Here is a 24722-nt window from a genome sequence, read left to right as displayed (position 1 = left end):
TTTTATGCTCTCCATTAAGTTTCATTGAATAGACAAAAATGACATAAGAGTGAGTAAATAGTGATTTTAAGTGAACTATCCCTTTAAATTTAATTTATAGATGTACATCTTCCTTAAGGAGCTCTATAGATTGACTCACTTGTGACAATATGACAATATAACTTTGTTGACCTGATTTATATTGTAACATTTGTATTGTAACAAGGTTGCAAAAGATAATTGCGTCTTTTTTCCTCACAATTATGAATGGCAAAACATAAACTCGCAATTCTAAGAAAAAAAATGTCTGAATATTCCATTTTTTTCCCTCACAATTCTGAGTTTACAGCTTGTAAAAAAAGGTAATTGTGACTTTTTCGTCTAATTGTGAGTTTATATCTGACAATTCTGACGTTTCTTCTCAGGACGGTGGGAAAAAAGTTGCAGTTACCCCTTTTATTTTTTTATCCAATGGTCCAACAAGCTTCCATAGACATTCATACTGTATATCAGAATATAATAATGATGCCTGGTTCACAGGTCAAGAGGGCAGTAGGTGGAGTTGACTAGCAGATAATAAATTCACTCGGTTAACAAAAGGTTGTAGGTTCATATCCCAGAAGGATCGATCCGTGAATAAACACTGTGTCCTTGAGCGAGACACTTAACCTCTGTGTACTCCACAGGGACTGTCACTGTAGTAAGTGTACTGGTGGTCACTTCAGATAAATGACTAAATGACAACTGACTCCTGAACCAAGTGTGTTTCATATCCCTAAATGTTGGGAAACAGGAGACTCTGAATTGATTCCAGTAGATATTGATGCTAGCATGTTGCTAAGCTACACTCTAAAAAATGCGTGGAAAACATGGGTCAAATATGGACTAACCCAACTGTTGGGTTCAATTTTGGTTACATTTTTAAATTAGCTTTTTAACCCAACAGTTGGGTTAGTCCATATTTGACCCATGTTTTCCACGCATTTTTTAGAGTGTAGCTTAGCAACATGCTAGCATCAATATCTACTGGAATCAATTCAGAGTCTCCTGTTTCCCAACATTTAGGGATATGAAACACACTTGGTTCAGGAGTCAGTTGTCATTTAGTCATTTATCTGAAGTGACCACCAGTACACTTACTACAGTGACAGTCCTTGTGGAGTACACAGAGGTTAAGTGTCTCGCTCAAGGACACAGTGTTTATTCACGGATCGATCCTTCTGGGATATGAACCTACAACCTTTTGTTAACCGAGTGAATTTATTATCTGCTAGTCAACTCCACCTACTGCCCTCTTGACCTGTGAACCAGGCATCATTATTATATTCTGATATACAGTATGAATGTCTATGGAAGCTTGTTGGGCCATTGGATAAAAAAATAAAAGGGGTAACTGCAACTTTTTTCCCACCGTCCTGAGAAGAAACGTCAGAATTGTCAGATATAAACTCACAATTAGACGAAAAAGTCACAATTACCTTTTTTTACAAGCTGTAAACTCAGAATTGTGAGGGAAAAAAATGGAATATTCAGACATTTTTTTTCTTAGAATTGCGAGTTTATGTTTTGCCATTCATAATTGTGAGGAAAAAAGACGCAATTATCTTTTGCAACCTTGTTACAATACAAATGTTACAATATAAATCAGGTCAACAAAGTTATATTGTCATATTGTCACAAGTGAGTCAATCTATAGAGCTCCTTAAGGAAGATGTACATCTATAAATTAAATTTAAAGGGATAGTTCACTTAAAATCACTATTTACTCACTCTTATGTCATTTTTGTCTATTCAATGAAACTTAATGGAGAGCATAAAATATCTTCTTTTGTGTTCCACATACTGAAATTTAAGTCATTATACAATAAAAAAACAAAAGTCACTTTCCCAAGGGAAAAAAAAACACACAAGGGTGAGTAAACGATTCAGAATATATATTTTTCTTTAAGTGCTTTTAATTTGAATGATGCATCTGTATGCATCACTTGCATGCATATTTAAAGTGATCTTAAGATGTTCTTAATGCACTTTGGGAAACCCAAGTCTGAATGGCTTGGGATGCTGCAAGGAATTGATCCTGTAAGCTGTACATCGTCCTCAAGGGCTCAGACATGCTGTCCCCAATATTTGTTTTAGACAATGACACATCCATAAGAATGACGGACAGAATGGAAGTGAATGAATACTCTACCTTTTAATTTACCTGTATGGAACACACACCTGACAAAAGGCAATCTTCACATCCAGGACTGGAGCACTGCAGTTATATAAGAAACGTCTGTTCATAAATACCTGAAACACAGGAATTAGGAGTCATGATTAAAAGCTGAGTGAATAAATATAGCAAGAATTTGATACTGAGGTAGTAAGATATTTGCTTTTTGTTCCGTAAAGCTCATTTCATCTCAAAATGACTTGGCTTCTCAAGATGTTTTTTGGCAGATAATGATATGTGCTAAAAGAGAGAAAGCTGAGATGATAAACAACACTCTTTTTTTTCTTCTCTCTTTTCACATCTACAATCTTCATTCTGTCTCAAAGCCCCTGCCCTGTGGATATAACGGCTTTCAGCACACTGAGGATCTATGCATTAGAACAGGCTTTCCAAGAATAGTCAGTGTCATCCAGGAGTCAAAGACAGTATGCTAATTTGCGTTGATTATTTCTTCAGCCTGCTCTGTTTTCCGTTATTTTTTGTTCCCCAAGGGATGAAGAGGAGCTTTTGGTAAGCGCTGTGCACCCTGCCTTTTAAAGATACTGAAGCCCCTGTGGATATAGGCGTTAAATATTCATTAGTGTTTTCCAGACTTCATATCAGCCAGCTGTAACAAAGGGATCAATCCATATGGATGCACAGCAATATGTGTCATTTTAACGGTATGAGATTTTAAAATTTATTTATAGGCTATTATTACTGCTTTTACTTGGTGTCAATGTAAAGAAAAAAATATTAAGATAAATTTATGAAGCGATATAAATTTAGAAGTAGTGATATTTAGATATTACCAATAATAAATACACATTTGACTTAAAAAAATTGTAATAGTAATGGTAAATTTAAAAAAAATCTTTATTTAAAAAAAATCTTACAGACCCCAATATTTATTATATATGTTTGTTAATACTTTTATTTAGAAAGGATGCATTAAAATGATAAAAAGTGACAGTATAGATAATGTCACAAACAAATTCTATTTCAAATAAATGCTGTTCAATAAACTTTATACAGTATTCATCAAATAATCCTGAAAAAGTTTTTAAAAGTATAATATTTTTACTAACACAATATTTTATTATATACCTAAAAATAACAAAAAATTATTATTATAATGTTTTTAATAATAATAATAATTAATACAATAGTACAACATTAATAATAAGAATACATGTTTTTTGAGCAGCAAAATTCATAAAAAACAGCTTTTCCATCAAAGGAATAAATTACATTTTGCAATATATAAAAATAAGAAACAGATATTAATTGGAATAATAATGTGTAATAATTTAAATATTTTTAATATGTAATATATGTTACTAATTTTCGTATTTTAATCAATTAAATGCAGAGTGAGCATAAGACATCTCTAAAAAAAAATTGTCAAAAAAAAAAAATCTTAATTAAATATTCCAAACTTCTTGCCAACAGTATATATATATATATATATTGCATAATATCTAAAGCATCATCTATGGTTGTGCCTTTGACGCAGATTTGATAATGTGTGAAAACAGCACTTGCTATGATGTTCTTGCTGGTTTTGAGTGGCAGCTTACAGCTGTGTGTGTAAATGGCATGAGGACTGCCTACAGCTCACGTGTGTTTGTCAAATGACTGACATTAACAGCACCGCATTCATTTCCTTTTCACAGCAACCGCTGAAGCACACAAACCTGCACTGCTGCTTCTGTAGTCTGCTCGGAGACATCAAGCATTATGGGATACCGAGCAGCTTAATGATAACCTTCATATTATTGATTAAAACGAGTCAATACGATGAAAAGAATGATCCAAAGAAAAGAGCGAGAGAGGGATGATGCTTAAAGTTCCATCAAAAATAGCTCCCGCTTCAGTAATTTGCAGGTTCCACTCCTTAATTACTATTTTATCTCATTATTTGCAGTCTGAAGTCAGTTCTAATGTTCTAATAACAGTGTAAACTTCTGATCAATACAGAGGCTTCTTATAAAAACAAGTAACCAGCATTAGAGGAGTGATTATTTTGCTGCTTTACCACACATACTTCATGCAGCCGATATCGCAAGGGAACGTCTTTCACAGATTCAGCTTTGTCACCAATTTAAAAATGACAGTTTTCCACATTTAATCAAAACAATGTGCTTTTTTATATTTCAATACCTCCAAAGATTAAAAACATTTTAAATATAAATGCAGCACTCATGAGTAATGAATCTTGCGATGTCCTCATTTGTTTTGCATCGCTTCCTTCAACCAGAGCGATTGATTCAAACATTTTGCCAGTCTGTTACTGTGGCGGCAAACCAATAATTGTATAGAAAACAAATTAACTCTCAAAACTGATTAAGCAAAAACAAAACTCGGTTCAGGAGACACACAGCCGTCTGCGAGAACATCCTTGCACAGATTTCAACTGATGAAATCCAACACAGATTTTTATCATACACAGTATGCTTATGAAATACAAAGTCTTGAAATACTGAGGAGTTGCTGTAAGCAAGTTTCTGTATCACAAGCGGCACCAAACAGAATAGAAAAAATAACACTCTCAAGTCAAATCACTGATTCGGACCAAAACAAATCACTGATTCGAAACAAAACAAACCACTGATTCAAAACAAAACACACAACTGATTCTAACCAAAAAAAAAAAAAAACACTGATTTGAACCAAAACAAATCTCTGATTCAAAACAAAACGAACCATTGATTCTAACCAAAACACTGATTCGAAACAAAACATACGACTGATTTGAAACAAAACAAACCACTGATTAAGACCAAAAAAAACACTGATTTGAAACAAAACAAACCATTGATTCAGACCAAAAAAAAACACTGATTTGAAACAAAACAAACCAGATTCAAACCAAAACAAGCCACTGATTCAAGCCAAAAGAAACCACTGATTCAAATAAAAAAAAACACTGATTTGAACCAAAACAAATCACTGATTCAAAACAAAATGAACCACTGATTCAAAACAAAACAAACCACTGATTCGAACAAAAAAAAAAACACTTATTTGAAACAAAACAAACCACTAATTCAAACTAAAACAAGCCATTGATTCAAACCAAAACAAGCCACTGATTCAAGCCAAAACAAGCCACTGATTCAAGCCAAAACAAACCACTGATTCAAGCCAAAACAAACCACTGATTCAAATCAAAACAAACCACTGATTTGAAACAAAACAAACCACTGATTCAAACCAAAACAAACCACTGATTCAAACCAAAACAAACCACTGATTTGAAACAAAACAAACCAAACCACTGATTCAAAAAAATAACTGATTCAAACCAAAACAAACCACAGATTCGAAACAAAACAAACCACTGATCCGAAACAAAACAAACCACTGATTCGAAACAAAAGATTCAGAAATGTTGTTTCGAAAGCGCCCATCACATTTGTGAGTAAAACAGGATATTCAGTAAAAGTAAAAATAGTAAAAAGAGTAAAAATAAAGGATGGGACTTCATTTTAAAAAGTAGATGTTACAATACAGTATGTTGGAGGAAAAAAGAAATAGACACAAGACCAGAGACAGAAAAAGGCCAGTCTATGCTGCTTGACACCTTTGACTGAAAGGTTGTGTTTACAGCAGCACTAAACCAAACCACTGATTCAAAAAAATAACTGATTCAAACCAAAACAAACCACAGATTCGAAACAAAACAAACCACTGATCCGAAACAAAACAAACCACTGATTCGAAACAAAAGATTCAGAAATGTTGTTTCGAAAGCGCCCATCACATTTGTGAGTAAAACAGGATATTCAGTAAAAGTAAAAATAGTAAAAAGAGTAAAAATAAAGGATGGGACTTCATTTTAAAAAGTAGATGTTACAATACAGTATGTTGGAGGAAAAAAGAAATAGACACAAGACCAGAAACAGAAAAAGGCCAGTCTATGCTGCTTGACACCTTTGACTGAAAGGTTGTGTTTACAGCAGCACTAGCTATTAAAGGGGTCATAGGATGCGATTAAAATTTTTCCTTTCTCTTTGGAGTGTTACAAGCTCTTGGTGCATAAAGAAGATCTGTAAAGTTCCAAAGACTAAAGTCTCAAATCCAAAGAGATATTCTTCATAAAAGTTAAGAATCACCCACGCCTGCCTAAAACGACTCATTCTAACACGCCCCCACATGTCTACGTCACGATGTGAGAAGATTTGCATAACGCCGCCCAAATGTTCACGCAAAGAAAGAAGGCGTAACTTTTATTCTCGCTGTAGTATTGTTGCTGCCGCTGCCGCCATGTCGTGAAGGCGCTGTGTGTTTCGTTGTGAAAGCGAAACTACTTTGTTTGGCCTTCCAAAAGAGGACGATATCCGCTTCGTCATGCCTAGAGCTGATCCGTGCTGGTCGCTGAGGAAATACATCAACTTCGCGCTGTCAATCGCCGGATCGGCTTTCACCGTGGACGAAGCGGAGTCCAGCCCAAGGTCGTCACATGTGGTTGCCGCAAGCCTGCCGGATGCTCCTTCATCGAATCCGCCGGCCACGATGTTCTCAAGCCCGTCGTCCGTTCCTCACTCTAGCCTGCTGAGTACATTCACACTCTCTAGCCTGCTATTCAATAAATATTTGACAGCACATAAATAGTTGTGCTGCACAGAAATATTATCTACAAAGGGGAGAATACGGCAAGGTCGGGGCGGTTGGTCTGATGAATGAGGCCGAGATCCGATGAGGAGCCTTGATAAGAGAGTGATGAATTACTGAGTGCAAATATGACATTAACAGACAACAGGACGCAAGCAGAGAGCAGGAACTCTGCCTTCCCAAGGGGCCCAAAAGGGCAATGCTGTGGTAATAAAAGTCATGCCTGGAGATTAGAAACAGCTAGACAGATGCACAAAAAATCTTCCTGTTATGGATCAAGTATATCCTCTGGATAATACAGAATGGGTGAGTTTAATAATGCTGGATTGCAGGTAAAGCCCTTCTGTGTATCGACAGATCTACTGAGCTGGATAGGGTGCACAAGATATTTAATAAAGTCCATCTTCAAACCTGTCAACAGAGTGACGTGAAGGTGGGTATAGAGCTGGACGGTATGCAGGGTTATTATAGGTAGCTAAACCTAAAACCATTAAAATAAATGACTTATTACTCGAAACAAAATAATGAAATAATAAATGTAAATTATACACTATTATTATTATTATTTAGTTTAACTGTACTAAAGTAACTAACACCAAAACAGAAATTAATAAAAACTATATCAAGACTTACAAAATCATAAAAATAAAAAAACACAACAAAATTACTAAAATTTTTACTCAAATTAAAATTACAACACAAGCTATAAAAAGGTTCTTAAATAAATTATTATTTTTATTTAGCAAGGATGCATCAATCACATGACAGGATTTTCATAATGTTACAAAAGAATTATATAGCAAATAAATGTTGTTTTTCAACTTTCTATTTATCAAAAAATCCTGAAAAAATGATTCATTCTTTCCACCGAAATATTAAGCATAATTATATAAGAAATAATAATTATAAATAATATTTATAATTAATAATAATAAATATTTCTTGATCAGCAAACCAGCACATTAGAATGATTTCTGAATGATCATGTGACACTGAAGACTTTGCATCACAAGAATAAATTACATTTTAAAATATATTAAATTACAAAAAGTTATTTTAAATCGTAATAATAATTCACAATATTACTGTATTTTTGATCACATAAATGCAGCCTTGCTGAACATTAAAAAACTTTTACTGACCCCAAATTTTGGATTGCTATTGTACACCTACTTTTTTTTAATGAAAATTAAACCTCAAAATGATTGAATAAATTATTTACAAATATATTAAATAACCATTACATTTTTATTTTTATTAAAATTTAAAAAATTAAAGGAAATGCATAAAAATTTTTTATGAATAAATGTTTTATTTTTTAGTTGATGGACACAAATCGAAAGGTAAAATTATCCTTACCAAAAGAAAAGTGCGCCATCATTACACAAACAGCTTCCCATTAGCACTTAAAATGAAAAACATGACTCTAATATAAATGGTCCATTGGAGTCTCTAGCAGCTGACACATTTCTAGCGTTGAATGGTATATACGTCATACCTCCAGCATTAGTGGGTGTACGTGTGTGTGCTGCTATTATGCCAAAATCTGTCATTCACACAGGTGGTGCGCACCAGAGGCTAATTTTGTAAAGTGTTTGGACAGCATGTGAAACATGACAGTGTGCACGGCAGCCATATTGAGATGAGCAGACAGGTGATTTCAGAGCTACAGTGAATCATCACCCCTGAGACCCGACAGATGGAAAGTGTACATCACCCTCTATCTCTCTTTCCTCCTCTTTGTCTCCCTCTTCAACTCAGTTTCATGAACGGAGAACATTGATTAATTAGTCCATTGTGTCTGGAGCTTTCAGGTCAATTAACACTGATGATCTGTCAGAGGTATGTGCTCCATTCAAAGCCAGATATGGGATATTTCTACTTGATATCTCTGCAAATCCATTCAAATATTTCATTGCACGAATCTTATTTCATTGAAAAACGCAGCTTTTCACTTCATAAGATGTTAACTGATAAACTGAAGTTGTGTGGATTACTTGTGGATTATTGTGATGTTTTTATCAGCTGTTTGGACTCTCATTCTGACGGCACCCATTCACTGCAGTGGATTCATTGGTGAGCGACTGATGTAATGCTGAATTTCTCCAAATCTGTTTTGATTAAGAAACAAACTCATCTACACCAGTTTGAGGGTGAGTAAATTCAGCAAATTTTCATTTTTAGGAGAAGTATTCTGTTAATAAATACTGTAATATTATATAAATAATACTAAAATAACACTGAGAAACAACCAGGCAATCAAGCCTTGAAAAGTACTGTATGACAGTGCTGTGAAACCCTGAGAACCAGAAATATGCAATAATTATCATCAAACATGCCAACAGATTAGTTACAGTCATCCTCAAATCACTAGTGTTCCCCACTTTATTAATGAGGAGCAGTAGATTCTGCTAAGATATGCACATAACCTTCATAAATATGCAAAGAGAGGTGAGAAAGACAGGACGTAAAATAATGCATGAAATTGAAGCTGGATATGATCATTACAAGGGCAAAAAAAGAAAAAAAAAACAGACACTCAGCCTCTACTCTTTAATGTCAGATATATAACGTCTGGCTTGTGTCTGGGACTTTAATATTATTCAGTCATTCTATCTGTCAATCATCAGAGGTTTGGTAGGAATACGTTGCCTGGGAAAAGCTAAATTCAGGCTTTAATTCCTGTGAAATTAAGAGATAGGCAGAAAAGAGGAAATATTGCTTTTACAGTGAGGGTTAGAGGGATGAAACACGGTAGCAGATGGAGGAGAAGAGATTTTATTATTATTATTATTGTATTTTAGTTATCCAGGGATAGTTATGGGCAACCTTTAATTACAGAGATTCCTGTTTTAAATTAATAATATTTATTTGAGGGTTTCAGTTTTTCTGTGCACTTGAAATGAAAATTCTTTCTTCAAAATAAGAACTGAAGATAAAATGTAACCATATTTTTCTTTAAGTTAATAGTCTCCATGTCCATATGAAACTAGATTTTACATTTACTAAACAAAATGCAAGTTTCCCGTCCAAAATTTACTGCCGCTCTGTTTTCATGCCTTAAAACACTATCATTTGGTATTTACATTTTATATACTATTATAGTAATTATTCATATTTTGATTGAACTGTTATTTTTCATAATTTTTAGATTTCATTCATCATTTTTATGAGCGTTTTTGGTTTGTTTTCTATTTCTCTTCTATCTATTTTTTATTTCAGATTTAGTTTTAGTAATCTTAGTCATTTAATTGAATCTTTTACAACAATTTTTGCAACAATTTGTATTTTCAAGGTTCTGTTTTTCATGTAATATTTATACGATATATAATTTTTTGGTTTTATTTTAGCTTTATTTCAGTTTACGAAAATGTTTTTAATAGTTTTAATCTTTAACAGCACTTGACAGCACTGCGTATAATCAACAATTTCCAGCCATAATTGCAAATTAGAAACCTTGCATTTTTCTTATAAAGAAAATGTAACACTTAAATAAACATTTACATTTAATATATATATGTATATATATATGTGTGTGTGTGTGTGTGTGTGTGTATACATATAACTATTATTATTATTATTTTTATTTTTTGGTAGGGGCTATTGAAAATATGTTGGCAGGTTTAGTAAAAATCTGAACTACTGTCCTGACCTGTACCTGACCTGCCTCTAATAATATATCCAGCTTAAAACACACACACACACACACACACACACACACACAGAAACACACACAACAGGAAATGATCTCAGATACACACACACACACAGGGGTCAAAAGGTCCCTGCTGACTATCAAATCAGTGCTCTATTCACCACAATACCAAAGAAAAATCTCCAGACATATTATCTGAAGAAATTGCCATGACAACCGAACCCAGAGTGATGCATAAAATCCCCAGGGGTGCATAAAAACACACACAATCAAATTACAGACTTACAGTGCCTCAAAATCCAATTTGAACCCTTGACACGACAATGAGAAAATGCGCAAATGTGAATACACAGTTCACAGGCCTGTATCATGAAAACGAACAAATAGCAGGGTGTTACAGTGTTTTTATGTGATTTCGAGAGGCTGTCGATAGCAGTGTGGCTGATTCACTCAGGTCATGAACACATTTCTCTTCACCGGGAGCCGATCTGGGCCCTGTCATCGGGGCCGGGGCCCATCTTCACTGACAGCGCTGTGTGGGCGGCAGATACCGTACAACAACATCAGCTGGAAAAAGAAGACAGATGTCCTCGCTGCTGCCTGTGCTGTTTATGTTCCAGATCCTGCACATAATGGCACAGGGCGGCCATGTTGTCACACAGACACAATGAAGACCTGTCTGACAGGAATCTGATATATTAGCATCTGTTTATGTGTATGCAGCTTTAATAATCACTCTTAGCGTACTGTTAAGGTGTGCTAGTTCTCTTCTAAAGAAATAGTTCACCTAAAAATGACAATCCTTTCATTATTTACTCGCCCTCAAGTTGTTCCAAACCTGTGTAAATTTCTTTCAGCTGTTGAACACAAAAGAAGATAATTAGAAGAATATTGACGGTAGCCATTAACTGATTTTTTTTTCTATTGAAGTCAACAGATGCACGCCAAACACGTGTGTATCATAAGCACGCCAAAGTCCATTTTTGCGTATAAATACCACGAGTTTTCGTTTTTATTTGGCGTACTATTTATACGCATTTTCATGAGACCGGGCTCAACCTTTCACATCAAATTAATCTGAGACCAAATTATTTGAACTATACTATTAACATTAATGTTGTACCTCTATACTTGTAATTAGAGCTCTATGAAATCCATTTTATTTTTTCCAAAATTCTGTTTCATTTTTTTCCAAATTCCAAATTCTATTATTTTTCTAGACTCTATGGTTAAATCGTATTCATCAAAAAGCATGTATAATTAATTGAAATCATGAAACTTACAGTATTAAACAGCAATATATTAATAGTTTAATTTAAAAAAATTAATTTTTAAGGCCCTATGAAATGTTTTTTTTTTCTCAAATTCAGTTAAAATTTTTTCCCAATTCTGTTTTTCCTTTAATTTTTGAGATTCCATTTTAATGGTTTCATTAAATATTATTAATATTAATGATCAAAAGCATCTCTAATTAAGTTATTTTTTTGTTGTGTATTTACATTTTTCTGCTAAACAAATTCTGGTAAATTTATGGTAGTGCTCTCATTACATTAAGTTATATTATAGTCATTATAGTCAATAGTAATAAGATATGACAACAGTTTTTCTCAAAAGAAACGGTAAAATGCTCATGAAGTGACTCTCAGAGCAGTTCTAGAGGTTATGTTTATGTTATGCTCTGCGCCAATCATTCACACAGAGAGAGAGGACTCATGGATTCCTTTTAAATGGTATTTTTGTGTTTTGATATTCACAGACAGAAGTCCACATCAAGTTTTCATTCAAGTGTACTGACCTACTTTTGATGTATCCATCCAAAATTTGGTATCCGTGACATTACGCGTGATATATTAAATTCGGATTTTATGACTGGATTCCGCGATTCCATCCGCGTTTTCTGCATCACGGAAATTATAGGGCCCTACTTCATGTCAGTTGTCTTATCTGTGTCTATTTTTATTGCTCATAGTGAATCTTTGGAGAAACATCTGAGGCAGAATTGATAACCTAAAAAAACTTAACTCAGAAATCCAAGTCTCCTGAGCTTTTGAAAGAGCAACAAACCCTATAGACTGTCACAGAATCCTTTCAGCTGATCATAGAAGCATTGCAAGATGCTTCAAATCCCTCAAAACCTTCAGTCTGAGCTCTCGCTGGGAAGAACCATAATGTGCGTTGTTTACTGTTAAATCAATGGCAGACATCACTCACTAATTACAGAGCACTTGAATATTTTGCAGTTGGCTGCACAAATGCATTGCTGGAGTCCAGGCACATAATTGACTAGAGCTGTAAATCAGCCAGAATGTGCCTCTCTCTTTCCATTTTGTCTCCCTGGTCTTAAATTGCCTTGCTCTCTCAATTTGGGCTTTTTCTTTTTGTCGTGTGTGTGTGTGTGTGTGAGAGAGAGACGTCAGATTAATCCCACTCTAGTTCACCGTTAACTCTGCGGTGTCCTGGATGGCTTAATGATATGAATAATTAACATCTCCCCTCACTCACAGTCTGTTCACAACTCAACTGAATATTCCTGCTACTCCATTTTCTTCTTCTCATACTGCTTTGTTTTTGAAGCCTTTGTGTATAGCGAGCAAAGCAGGAGATAAGTATAACTGTAAATATTATTACAATTTAAAATAACAGTTTTCTATTTTAATATATTTTAAAATGTAATTTATTGCTGTGATGGCAAAGCTGAATTTTCAGCATCATTACTCCAGTCTTCAGTGTCACATGATTCTTCAGAATTCAATCTAATATGCTGATTTGCTGATCAAAAAACATCTCTTCTTATAATCAATGTTTAAAACAGCTGTGCTGCTTGACATTTTTGTGCAAACCCATTATACATTTTTTTCAGGAGATAGTTCAAAAGAACAGGATTTATTTAGAACAGAAATCGTTTGTAACATTATAAATACAGAGTTCTGGCATGAAACTCTAGATGGCGCAGTCCGATAGGTCTAACTCAGAAAAGCATAATTCCGAGTCCGAGGGAGTGAACAGCTCCGAGTAGAATGTCACGTGTTGTCATCTCAAAATCACGGTAATTACGATATAGTGTGAATGCAGCATATGACTAGTGCTTGCTGTAGCAGTTTGCAGCGGGCTTCAGAATTTTACTGGAGTATGTTTTAGTCTGATGAAGAGCGTTTAAGGTCGAAACGTCACCTGTGGTGAGAACATACTTAAATACTTCTCTATCTCTGGAGCTGTGGTGTGCCTACTTTGATGTTTTCGTTCTTAGTATGTTTTACAATAAAATATTATTTCAGTCTCCCACATTTAGTTCACTATGTTTTACTTTTTGTAATTAATTGTGAAATTTACTAGCAATTTCTGAGAGAAAATAGTTTCTACAACAAATCTGGCAATAAAATAGCCTAAATAAACTAAGGATATTTAACCTACATGGTCTGTGCAAAACAATTTACAAAATAATGTTATAAAAGCATGAATGTGTTGTTGGGGTAAGCGTTATTTTTCTCCCTGTTAAGTAGAAACAACATCTGACTGCTGCCCTGGCTGTAAATACACCACCAGCTGGATGACATCAATATTGTATAGCAGCTTCCAAATATGGATCCCAATCCATGCCAACCAGCAACAATGACTGACGAAAACTGAGAGGTAAAATCTAGGAGTATGTTTTCATTCCAAAACTCCCATTAGACTACCTTGTGCTGCCAAAATCCCTGCAAAATAATCCACAGGCTCGATCTGGATTAGGACTAGGATTCTGAGGTTTCTAAATTTATCTGACAACACGTCTTTGTGTGGGGTTGATCATTAGACCGCCTGGTGTGATCAGATTATAATAATAGATTTAATGAAGCCAATTTCTTTAAAAGAACAACAGCTTGTGATCGGTGAGTTACGTAATTTATCTCCATTTTGGAACACAGGTGGCTTCAGTGCAGATTGATAGGGAATAATGTGATCTATCTATCAGGTTTGAATCCTTAAGCCTTTCCGACCTGCAATAACATTTTAGATTGATGTCTCATAAACAGTGGGGGTGGACCGCACACTGGCTATCGCCGTAATATCCCACAGCATCTTTATCTAGGATAGAGAAATAAATAAATATTAATATAAATTAAATAAGTGAATAGGACAAAAAGACAAAGGAGCTTTTAATGTTATTGAATTGAGTATGTCCAGATACTGGACGGCCAAATTAATCTTTATGCCACAGAGAAGAAAAGAGCATGCTCAGTTGCTCACTAGGTCAGGAACAGGAAATTCTCTTCCTCTCTGATCATGTGGGTCATTTTCATTAATGTCAGGGCAGTGTAATGGAAGTTAACAGCACAAAAGAACAGCAAATTAGCTTTTTATGTACTCTATAATAATATATTAGGGTTTATGTACATCACAATGTGTTTTCCCATTTACAGATAAAAGACTGAATCTCAGAAAGAAATGGAGATCCAGTAACTCCATTATTTATAAAGCACTTGGAGAGACAAATTAGCTTTTGAGTTTAAGTGCTTCACTCTTTCATTAACCAAAAGCCCTTTCAGGTCCTTGCTGACTTTGGGAAGCTACCTTTTGAGACAGCATGCTAACCGAAATAGAACCTCACAATTGTCTATCTGGAGGAAAAAGAGAGGAATTTAGAGGAGGAGAAGGGGTGGTGGGAGGGATGCCTGAAGAATTGTCGCTGGAATGGACCAATGACTGCTGCTTATATACGGTCATAGCGGTGATTGACAGGACTGGATGATTAGGCTCCTCCCAAACCTGCATTGGGAGCTTTATATCTTAGAAGGCAGCATAAGATACCATTCAGAGGACCTCAGATGATGCCAACCCTGAAACAACATACAGAACTACCACATTTTGCTATAAGTTTGATTGCATCATATAATAATTGCTGTTAATATTGTTCATCATCTGTTTTATTACGTCTTAAATTGATTTTTCCGTAATGCTGGTTCGTCTGGTCAAAGGAGAACTGGCCCCCCGACTGAGCCTGGTTTCTCCCAAGGTTTTTTCTCCATTCTGTCACCGATGGAGTTTTGGTTCCTTGCCGCTGTCGCCTCTGGCTTGCTTAGTTGGGGACACTTCATTTCCAGCGATATCGTTGACATGATTGCAAAGATACTATTTAAACTGAGCTGGATGTTGACATCACTGTCTTTAACTGAAAAATGAGTGTTTACTATTGTCATTTTGCGTTATTGACACACTATTTTCCTAATTAATGCTGTTCAGTTGCTTTGACACAATCTGTATTGTTAAAAGCGCTATATAAATAAAGGTGACTTGACTTGACTTGACATTCACTTGTTAGCTATGATGCCTTAAAATGGAGCTCACTGAGTGCTAATGTGCTAGAAACCACAAAACTCTCACAAAACAAGTGACACATCAAACTTTCTGACAGGTGTCCGTGACTTTCCTCCATTGGGTGGGAGGAGTAAATATCAAACACCGCCTACAACCAGTCAGTCAGGATGTGTATCCTATTCTCAGCATTCATCATGTACCCAAACTATCTGCAGTGATTCAACGAGTTTCTTAGCAACAGCCGAAACACTCAAGATGTCAATAGCAATGTTCTCCACCGCTATGACTGTGATTCTTATTATCTTGTCAGTCCCACGTTTCGCTGTACGATCGTCATCCTAAAAAACAATAGAAGAAAACGGGCTGAACGATTGAGCTCACAATGGCAGATGCCTTGAGTGTCCAAAGCAAATGTCACTCACTGATCTGTTAATATCAAATCCTCTTTTCTGTGGCAACAGCATGGTCTCTCTGGACTCAGCCAATCAGAGCGCGGCATCCCTGAAGGCCACAGCCCACACAGCCAATCAGGAGTGTTCGTCATTGTCATGGGGGCATAGCAGCAAGTTAAGGCAGATATCCTCTATCTATCTATCTATCTATCTATCTATCTATCTATCTATCTATCTATCTATCTATCTATCTATCTATCTATCTATCTATCTATCTATCTCTCAGTCTAAAGTGAAGGTCCTCTTTAGTTTCTCTGTCCTGCTTTTAGTCTGAGCGAGTCCACAGAATGAGAGCAAAAGAGAGCGACCTGTTTTAGCCAGCGTTTTGTGTCCTCAATCTATTTTAAATGACCCCTCTGTTTGACACGTTGCAAATAAGTCACGTTTCTGTTACTTCACGAAGTCAGAACAATGGCAGAGTTTAAAGTTCAATTCATTTCTAAGAATCAGTTTAAACTGTTTCACTAAATCGCTCCAAACATTGATTCAGTGTTTGCTAACTCTGATATTTCGCTTGGATTCTCAGTCACATAGGTGTGTGTGTGTGTGAGTGTATGTATGTGTGTTTGCTTTTAGTCTGTTCTTTTCTGCTGTGCACCAGAGGCAAACCTTAAGTCGGCTTACAAGCATCACATAAATATGTCAGTAATTCCACACTAGTTCCATATTTCTCGTCTTTCCTTCCTCTCTCTTTCTCCTCCCCCTCTCCTATTCTCTCTCTCTCTATCTCTCGCTCTGTCGATGATGCTGTGGGGAACCTGAAATCCTGTCAAGTAAGCTCTGCAGCAACATATGCATTCAACCAAGCACTAAAGAAACACACACAACCGAACCTCACAGCTCATAGCGGAGTGGAAGTGAATGGCCTGCAGTTACTTCAGTGAAATACTTAGAATGGCAACAGTTAATTGCTTTGAGACCTGAGAGTTTAAATCAGCCTCTATAACCAGCAGATCATTTAGAAAGATAGCCAAACTAAGTGAAAAACATTTAAAAAGAGGTTAAACTCTCCTTCCTTTGTGTGACTTCCTGTGCGTCAGATGACACAGCAAACATGTATGATCTATTTAGTTCATTTAGTTCTCCCGATCACATAGACATAAACACACAGAAAAATACAAACACAGTGACACACACTTCCTTGTGCCTGTAATTAACACACACACAAAAGTGAAAGAAAAGCAGTGAGCAGGACAGGGGGTTATCCTGGGGGAAATGACATTTGTCCAAATACTCGTTTGGATGACTATTTAGAAGAACACAAACAAAGCGCAGCGATAATAACATCTCATTAGTGTGCTGAGGCAATTAAAGTTGTCTCTTGCATAACACGCTCTGCTACTATAGGGCACAGCAAAGACATCTAAATTATTCACATTCCTGCAGTCTGATCAACGGATCGGGCCACTGGACTCACTTCAAAATACAGACAAGATTCCTGAAGGAACATTTTTAAAATTTGTGTTAAAATCTTTTTTACTGATCTATCCATCCATCCATCCATCCATCCAACTATCCATCTATCCATCTATCTAGCTATCATCATGGTGAGGTTAGGGCAGCATGCTGAGTTTTTCCCAGGCAGTAAACTCTCTTGTTCATTCATTGCCTTCTCCTCCCTGATCAGCATGAGACCAAATTATACCGGACGGCAGGGGCCAACCCACTCTTCTCAAGCGCCGGCTCTTTTTTTATTTTCCCTGAACTAAAGTCCACTAAACTAAAGAACTCTCTTCCGTTCTGTGCCTCATGCTTGCTGTCTCCAAACCACAGTTATTCCACCTTGCACTGTCTTGCTTTAAAGACCCTAGGAGTGCTTTGCTCCCAATACACTGATCTGAAGAACCTATAATGTAGCTTCAACAATTTTTAAATCACTTGATAATCATACATCCAACACAAAAAAAATCAATACAGTGATTAGAAGAGGATTCACAGACAGCTCTTCTGTACTCTCACTGAATGTTTTGAACAGCTACACTCTTAAAAATAAAGGTGCTTCACGATGCCATAGAAGAACCTTTTTGTCTAAATGGTTCCATAAAGAACCTTTAACATCTGAAGAACCTTTCTGTTTCACAAAAGGTCCTTTGTGCCAAAAGAAGGTTCTTCAGATTATAAAAAGGTAAGAAAGAGATGGTTCTTTAGAGAACCTTTGACTGAATGGTTCGTTGTGGAACCAAAATGGTTCTTCTATGGCATCGCTGTGAAGAACCTTTTGAAGCACCTAAAAACCTGAAAAACCTGAAAAACAATAGCATAATTTCATTTGATAAAACTGGGTAGGGTCTGAGAGATAGAGTATATAGTATACAAAAATAGCGAGCCTCCCTGATCAGCATGAGACCAAATTATACCGGACGGCAGGGGCCAACCCACTCTTCTCAAGCGCCGGCTCTTTTTTTATTTTCCCTGAACTAAAGTCCACTAAACTAAAGAACTCTCTTCCGTTCTGTGCCTCATGCTTGCTGTCTCCAAACCACAGTTATTCCACCTTGCACTGTCTTGCTTTAAAGACCCTAGGAGTGCTTTGCTCCCAATACACTGATCTGAAGAACCTATAATGTAGCTTCAACAATTTTTAAATCACTTGATAATCATACATCCAACACAAAAAAAATCAATACAGTGATTAGAAGAGAATTCACAGACAGCTCTTCTGTACTCTCACTGAATGTTTTGAACAGCTACACTCTTAAAAATAAAGGTGCTTCACGATGCCATAGAAGAACCTTTTTGTCTAAATGGTTCCATAAAGAACCTTTAACATCTGAAGAACCTTTCTGTTTCACAAAAGGTCCTTTGTGCCAAAAGAAGGTTCTTCAGATTATAAAAAGGTAAGAAAGAGATGGTTCTTTAGAGAACCTTTGACTGAATGGTTCGTTGTGGAACCAAAATGGTTCTTCTATGGCATCGCTGTGAAGAACCTTTTGAAGCACCTTTATTTTTAAGAGTGTATGAGTCACTTCCGTTTAAATGTGAAACAAATATGGCATCTTCAGTAAACATTCAGCATGATTCAGATACTAGGAACTGAGTGAAGGTCTTTGTATCTTCCTTAAAAATACAGATATATAAAGTATTTAAACGCAATACTTTCTCATTTTGAATTACCTGAACAAAAACAATAGCATAATTTCATTTTATAAAACTGGGTAGGGTCTGAGAGATAGAGTATATAGTATACAAAAATAGCGAGTGCAGATGTTTCAGTGGTTTGACATCCCACAATTCCTGTCCATATTAATACTATCAGATAAATCCTCTGCTGACAGCTGTAGTATTCCCAGCTTTAATCAGAACTCTCTCTAAACATGAGCATGACGACTTACACTTTCTCTGTGTGAGAAAAAAGAATACACTCACACACACACAAACACCTATAGTCACACACCTAATAAAAGCAATTAAGTGAAAATCTATTTATGTAACATTTGAATTCATGACATTTACACTAATGCCTCTGGAGATTAATTTATCTGACAAAACAATGGATCAGAGACATTAATCAACATGTTCATTTGACACTGTATAGTCAAGACTGCATCTACATTTCATATGCTTGGCAGATGCTTTCATCAAATGCAAATTACACTGGATTCAAGGTATACATTTAATCAGTTTTCCATGGGAAGCAAACTCATGACATGTTGGCATTGCTAGCTCCATGCTCTATTGGTTTACTGTATTTAACAGAATAGTTTACCCAAAAAATTTAAATTTTAATGATTATTTATTCTTGTACATACTCAAGCCTGGCACATCAAAATCCAATCACTTAATTTTAATGCTGTATCTCACACAAAGATATTATTTGGCCTCAGAAGACTTCAAATTAACCACTTTATGGGGCTTTTTGCCCATTTTGGAGTGTGAATTTCACATAAAGCCAGCAACGGCAAGTCATGGGTTAAATTCCCAGGAATATATGAAATGAAGAAATGTATGCCATTAATGCAATGTTAGTTGCACTGGAATCCACTTTTGTCGTATTGAAAGGAACAGCTTGGACATTCTGCAAAATATCTCCATTTGTATTCAGCCAAAGAAACAATATCTTATGGATTTGGAATCACTAGATCACAAACAAAATCACAGGCATTGCAATAGGACATAGCTTTGGTATATCAAATACCAGATATCACTAGAAAACAATAACTAGAAAATAAAAATGAACACTAATCTACGGCGACAGCCTAGATAAAGCAATTGACTCTTAGTAGAAGTGTGTTGTTGGTGCTGCTGGATTTACAACTACTGAGAAACGATCAGTTACATAAGATGATCTCTCAAATCCTAATGATCAGCTGAAAGTAATTATATAAACAAACGGTAAGCCAATAACTGCACCATCTGTCAATTGAAGAGCTCTCATGATCAAATACTCATCAAATATGAAGGGGACATAACATATTTAATGTGAAGATAAATTATTCTTGTATAATAAGACTTCATACTGGACTGATATTTAAAACAAAATCTGCCAATAATGATGGTGATAGTTTGGATGTCTTGTTTTAAACACAGATCATTTCTAATTAATGTAATTTCAAACCTATAAATATTATTATTGAATCCATTTATTTAGCTTGAGATGCTAAAAGTCCTAATTAACTTTCTCTTTGAAGTGATAGAAGGAGGTCAAACATAAAAGTGAAAAGCTATCGATAAATTCATAGCGTTTTTCTCGCCACGGGCTGCTGTGCTCCGTAATTTCAGAATCAATTCCAGCAGCCTCTGTGGTTTGTATCTTAAAACCATCGCCTTGCACAGGAAACATTCTCCTTGAGGCTGAAATTTCATTGAATACCACAGCGCTGATGATAAACATTATTTTACGATGCATAAAAAAACGAATGTGGTGGTAAATCTCTTCACAGCTCACTGGAAGCTTGAGGGAGTTCAGACTAAAAAACCTGAAATTCAGATCATGTGGTTTGGATATTATCGAACAACATCTGCTTTTACAGTATTTAATAAAAGATAGTGACTCCTAAACATAAAAAGCGAGTGCTAAAGACCTCTAGGCACTCAGAAGAGGAGCAGGTGGAGCTCTGTAAAGCCACGCCCCTCCTCTCGCATAATTACAATTATAATGAGCATCCTGCCAACCCACATGGCCACCAGCAAATGACATCACCAGTCATACACCTGGACACATGCCTACAATAAGTCTTAAGATTTCATGGATGATTCATTCAGAATGCTGATCCTGAAAGACCCAAAATCACTGGCAATGGGAAAATCATGATGGAAAATGTACATGGAAAAGAAGTGTTAGGGTTTAAAAATGGTCAGACTTACTAAATAGTCATAAAATAGCAGAAACATTATAATATTTTAAGGAATGAGGTGTTTGTTTTGTATTTTAATACTGGTTTATAGTCATCTTCAGTCGTATTAAGCCCTTAAAGGGATAGTTCACCTACAAAATGAAAATTCGGTCATCATTTAGTGAATATGACTTACTTTCTTCTGTGGAACACAACAATTATTTTTTATAGCATTATATCGATTGTATGTGCTCTTATAGATAAGATGAAAATTAATGGTGATCACGGTTGTCAAACTAAATTGTCAGGGAATAATGACTTAATTTAAGCCTGTTTCTCAAAGAAAGCTATACCATTGCTTCAGAAGACTTGGAATATAGTGCACGCTTTCATGCTTTTTATTATGCTTTTTTGTCCTTTTCAGAGCTTGACAGCCCATGGTCCCCATTTACTTTCATAGGAGCGTGAACCATCTTATTTCCATGGATAAAAGAAAGTCATACTGGTTCAGAACAACATTAGGGATGCCAGAATTTTCCTTTTAGGGTGAACTGCCTTATTTAAACCTTTTTGATTTTGTGATTTTCCAAAATAACTTCTTTTATCAAATGCTCTGCTTTTATCAAATCACTATATTTCAAAAGACATTCAACTTATTAATAAAGCCTCTTACAAAACAATGACCTTAAGAAAGATCTCTGAAAACTCGCCCACGCATGGCATGAGTCAAGAACTTCACTGAATGTTTCAAACATTGACATTAAAAAGTGTCGATAACAGCAGATTGGCAATGTTGATACCATTCCAATAACACTGTGTTCGCTGGTTAGCACAGACATCATCTACAAACTCATTACAAATGGCTTTGGCCTGTAACACGCTGAATTTAGTTTCATAATGTGGGCCTGCAATAGAAACATTACAACACTGAGATGGCTTAACCGGGGTCCACTAATCCTAACCACAATCAACCAGAGACAGAACAAGCTACTGGCTTCAAAACATAAAATATTAAGTGGGACTGCTCTTTGGCTGTACGGCAGGGGTTTAAATTATGACTTTGCAATCCCACAGAGCTTGTATATATGACATTTAGAAACATGTCATTTTTTACTTTAGACCAGAAAACACAGCATAACGCTATAGTTGTAATATAATTGTAATATAAACTGTGACTAGCTATACAAAACACTATTTGCTTTCCAATGACACATAAAACAAGATCCACAGAGACGTTTACTGATCCAACATGAATGCAAACAATAGCCGAATAATCACGCAAACACACAAGGAAGTCAATAAATATTGATAAGTATAACAAGTTTAACCCTGTTGCAGTGGACAGCATAACTGGATGGGTCAAGCATCTACGTATTTACAATAAACTATTGAGGTAAAAGTGTCTATCAATGACGCAAGTCCTTGAAAAAACAGACACAATTCCCTAGGAGCGAGGTCAGTTTGCAGAGAGGGATTGTTTGCTGAACCAAGGCTTCACTAATTCATTCCCAAAGTTACTCTTTTAATACTAATCAAAATGTGAGCACGCTTGGAGAATATGAGAAGTCAGATGATCACAACAACCTCTGACACTAAACCGTGGGCTGAATCTAACCAGGGCACCCAGTGTTATGTGATTTAACAATATACAGACACAATGGAACAGGCTAATTAGCCATATGGGGTCTTTTTGGGGGGCTATGGATGATTGGTCCATGGACGTCCCACCGTGCCAGACCCTGCAGTAATTAGCTCATTTCAACTGACTACTGTTGTTTAAAAGCCATATTGTGCCATTGTATTTAAAGAAAAGCATGCTTAAAGTGCCATGTATCATTTCAGCACAGGTCAGTTCACCAGTTTTGAAAAATGCAAACGGAAGTAAGCATTGAAAGCCTAAGTGAAGAGGGGTGATAACAGAGCTCTTTGTTTAATTGAGGCAGTTTGCATAAATACATTATAGTTCATTTTTTAAGCTATACATTACACAAATATTTCCAGGTCATTTTGTATATGTAATATAATGCAAAAATAAAAGCAGAGCCTTTGTATTTCACGTCAAGAATATATATGAATGCAATTTTGCATTTTTGATCACTTTTGAGACTGTTATTCCATGCACTCTTATGAAAAATGATGCACTAAAGTGCATGAAAACGTCACATCCTGTGATGCTGACTTGATGTTTATCTCGAGCCAGAAACCAAAAAAGGCGTTAAAAATCCAATTGGATCTTAACATTAAAAATGCTAACATCGTCTTCCATCATGGGCCACACACATAAATCTGATATCATCCAAAAACGTTTTAGTGTTTCATGATATTTTCATTTTAATTGAATAATTAATATTTCAACCATAGGTGGCAATAAATCAAAGCACAGCAAGATTTGTATGTTTCATGTTTGGTACCATATACCCACATAAACAAATTAAATCAAATAAAAACCACCATATGCCCCATCTCAGACTCCAGGTCTTAAAATATAGAATTAAAAGTCTTAAACTGCAAAAATCATCCAGATTGTGCCTCTTTAAGTAGAATTAGAACGTTATATTGTACTTAATAAAGCTTACAAAAGGCTTATATACTGACCTGCTCTTGCATGTACATGTCATTGTTGTGACTCCAGATTCTATCAGTCCATATTCTAACAAAGGCCTGCAGTCACTGGAAACAGGACATATGATGCAGGACTGTGAGTGATGCAGGGAAAACATGGATGGATGTGCGCTCACACGCTCAGACCCGGTAAACACCGGAGAAATCCTGCCCTTTAGAGATCATTTTCGTGCGCACCGACGGTCGTGACTGATCATTTATTTTCCTTTGCTACAAAGGCATCGACTTCATTAACCTTCATAGCGATCAATATTCATCACCCCACCCTTCAGGTTCCCGCATCAACATCTCCCACAGACCGACCTACCATTCCGTGCCAGCTGCCCGTCCGACGATCCCGGTCCGGTGACAGTCCAGTCCTGTTCAAATCATCCCGGTACGCGACGGATTTAAAGACCACTGTGAGGACGAATCAAACAGATATAAAGACAAAAAGGTAGATGAAACAAAAAGAGGAGGATTAAAGCCTGAGTTTGCGATGCTGAATCACTGCGCGCTCACCATTGTGCTGCAGGATGCTGCCTGTACCATTACGGATCCTACCAGCGTACGGATGGGGGGCGGGTGCGGGGGGGTACGGGAAACTGGTTGCCGTAGCAACCGGAGGGAGCACGCGATGACGTCAACGCCGAGAA

The 24722-nt window shown here is 36.1% G+C and overlaps 1 long non-coding RNA gene across 1 annotated transcript; it reads right to left on the bottom strand.

Annotated features, from left to right (window-relative positions):
• Window positions 1-2175: 2175 nt before the first annotated feature.
• LOC107565394 (uncharacterized) lies at window positions 2176-24722 on the bottom strand. Its single transcript, XR_001606373.1, has 3 exons — window positions 24589-24722; window positions 24395-24486; window positions 2176-2271 (listed from the first exon to the last, which is right to left on the bottom strand). It is a non-coding gene; the product is annotated as an uncharacterized lncRNA (long non-coding RNA).

Source organism: Sinocyclocheilus grahami, unplaced genomic scaffold (genome assembly GCF_001515645.1).
Source record: "Sinocyclocheilus grahami isolate Dianchi unplaced genomic scaffold, SAMN03320097.WGS_v1.1 scaffold999.1, whole genome shotgun sequence".
Classification (NCBI taxonomy): domain Eukaryota; kingdom Metazoa; phylum Chordata; class Actinopteri; order Cypriniformes; family Cyprinidae; genus Sinocyclocheilus; species Sinocyclocheilus grahami.
Note: the sequence above shows the minus strand (reverse complement) of the source record. Positions and strands in the feature narration are given on the sequence as shown.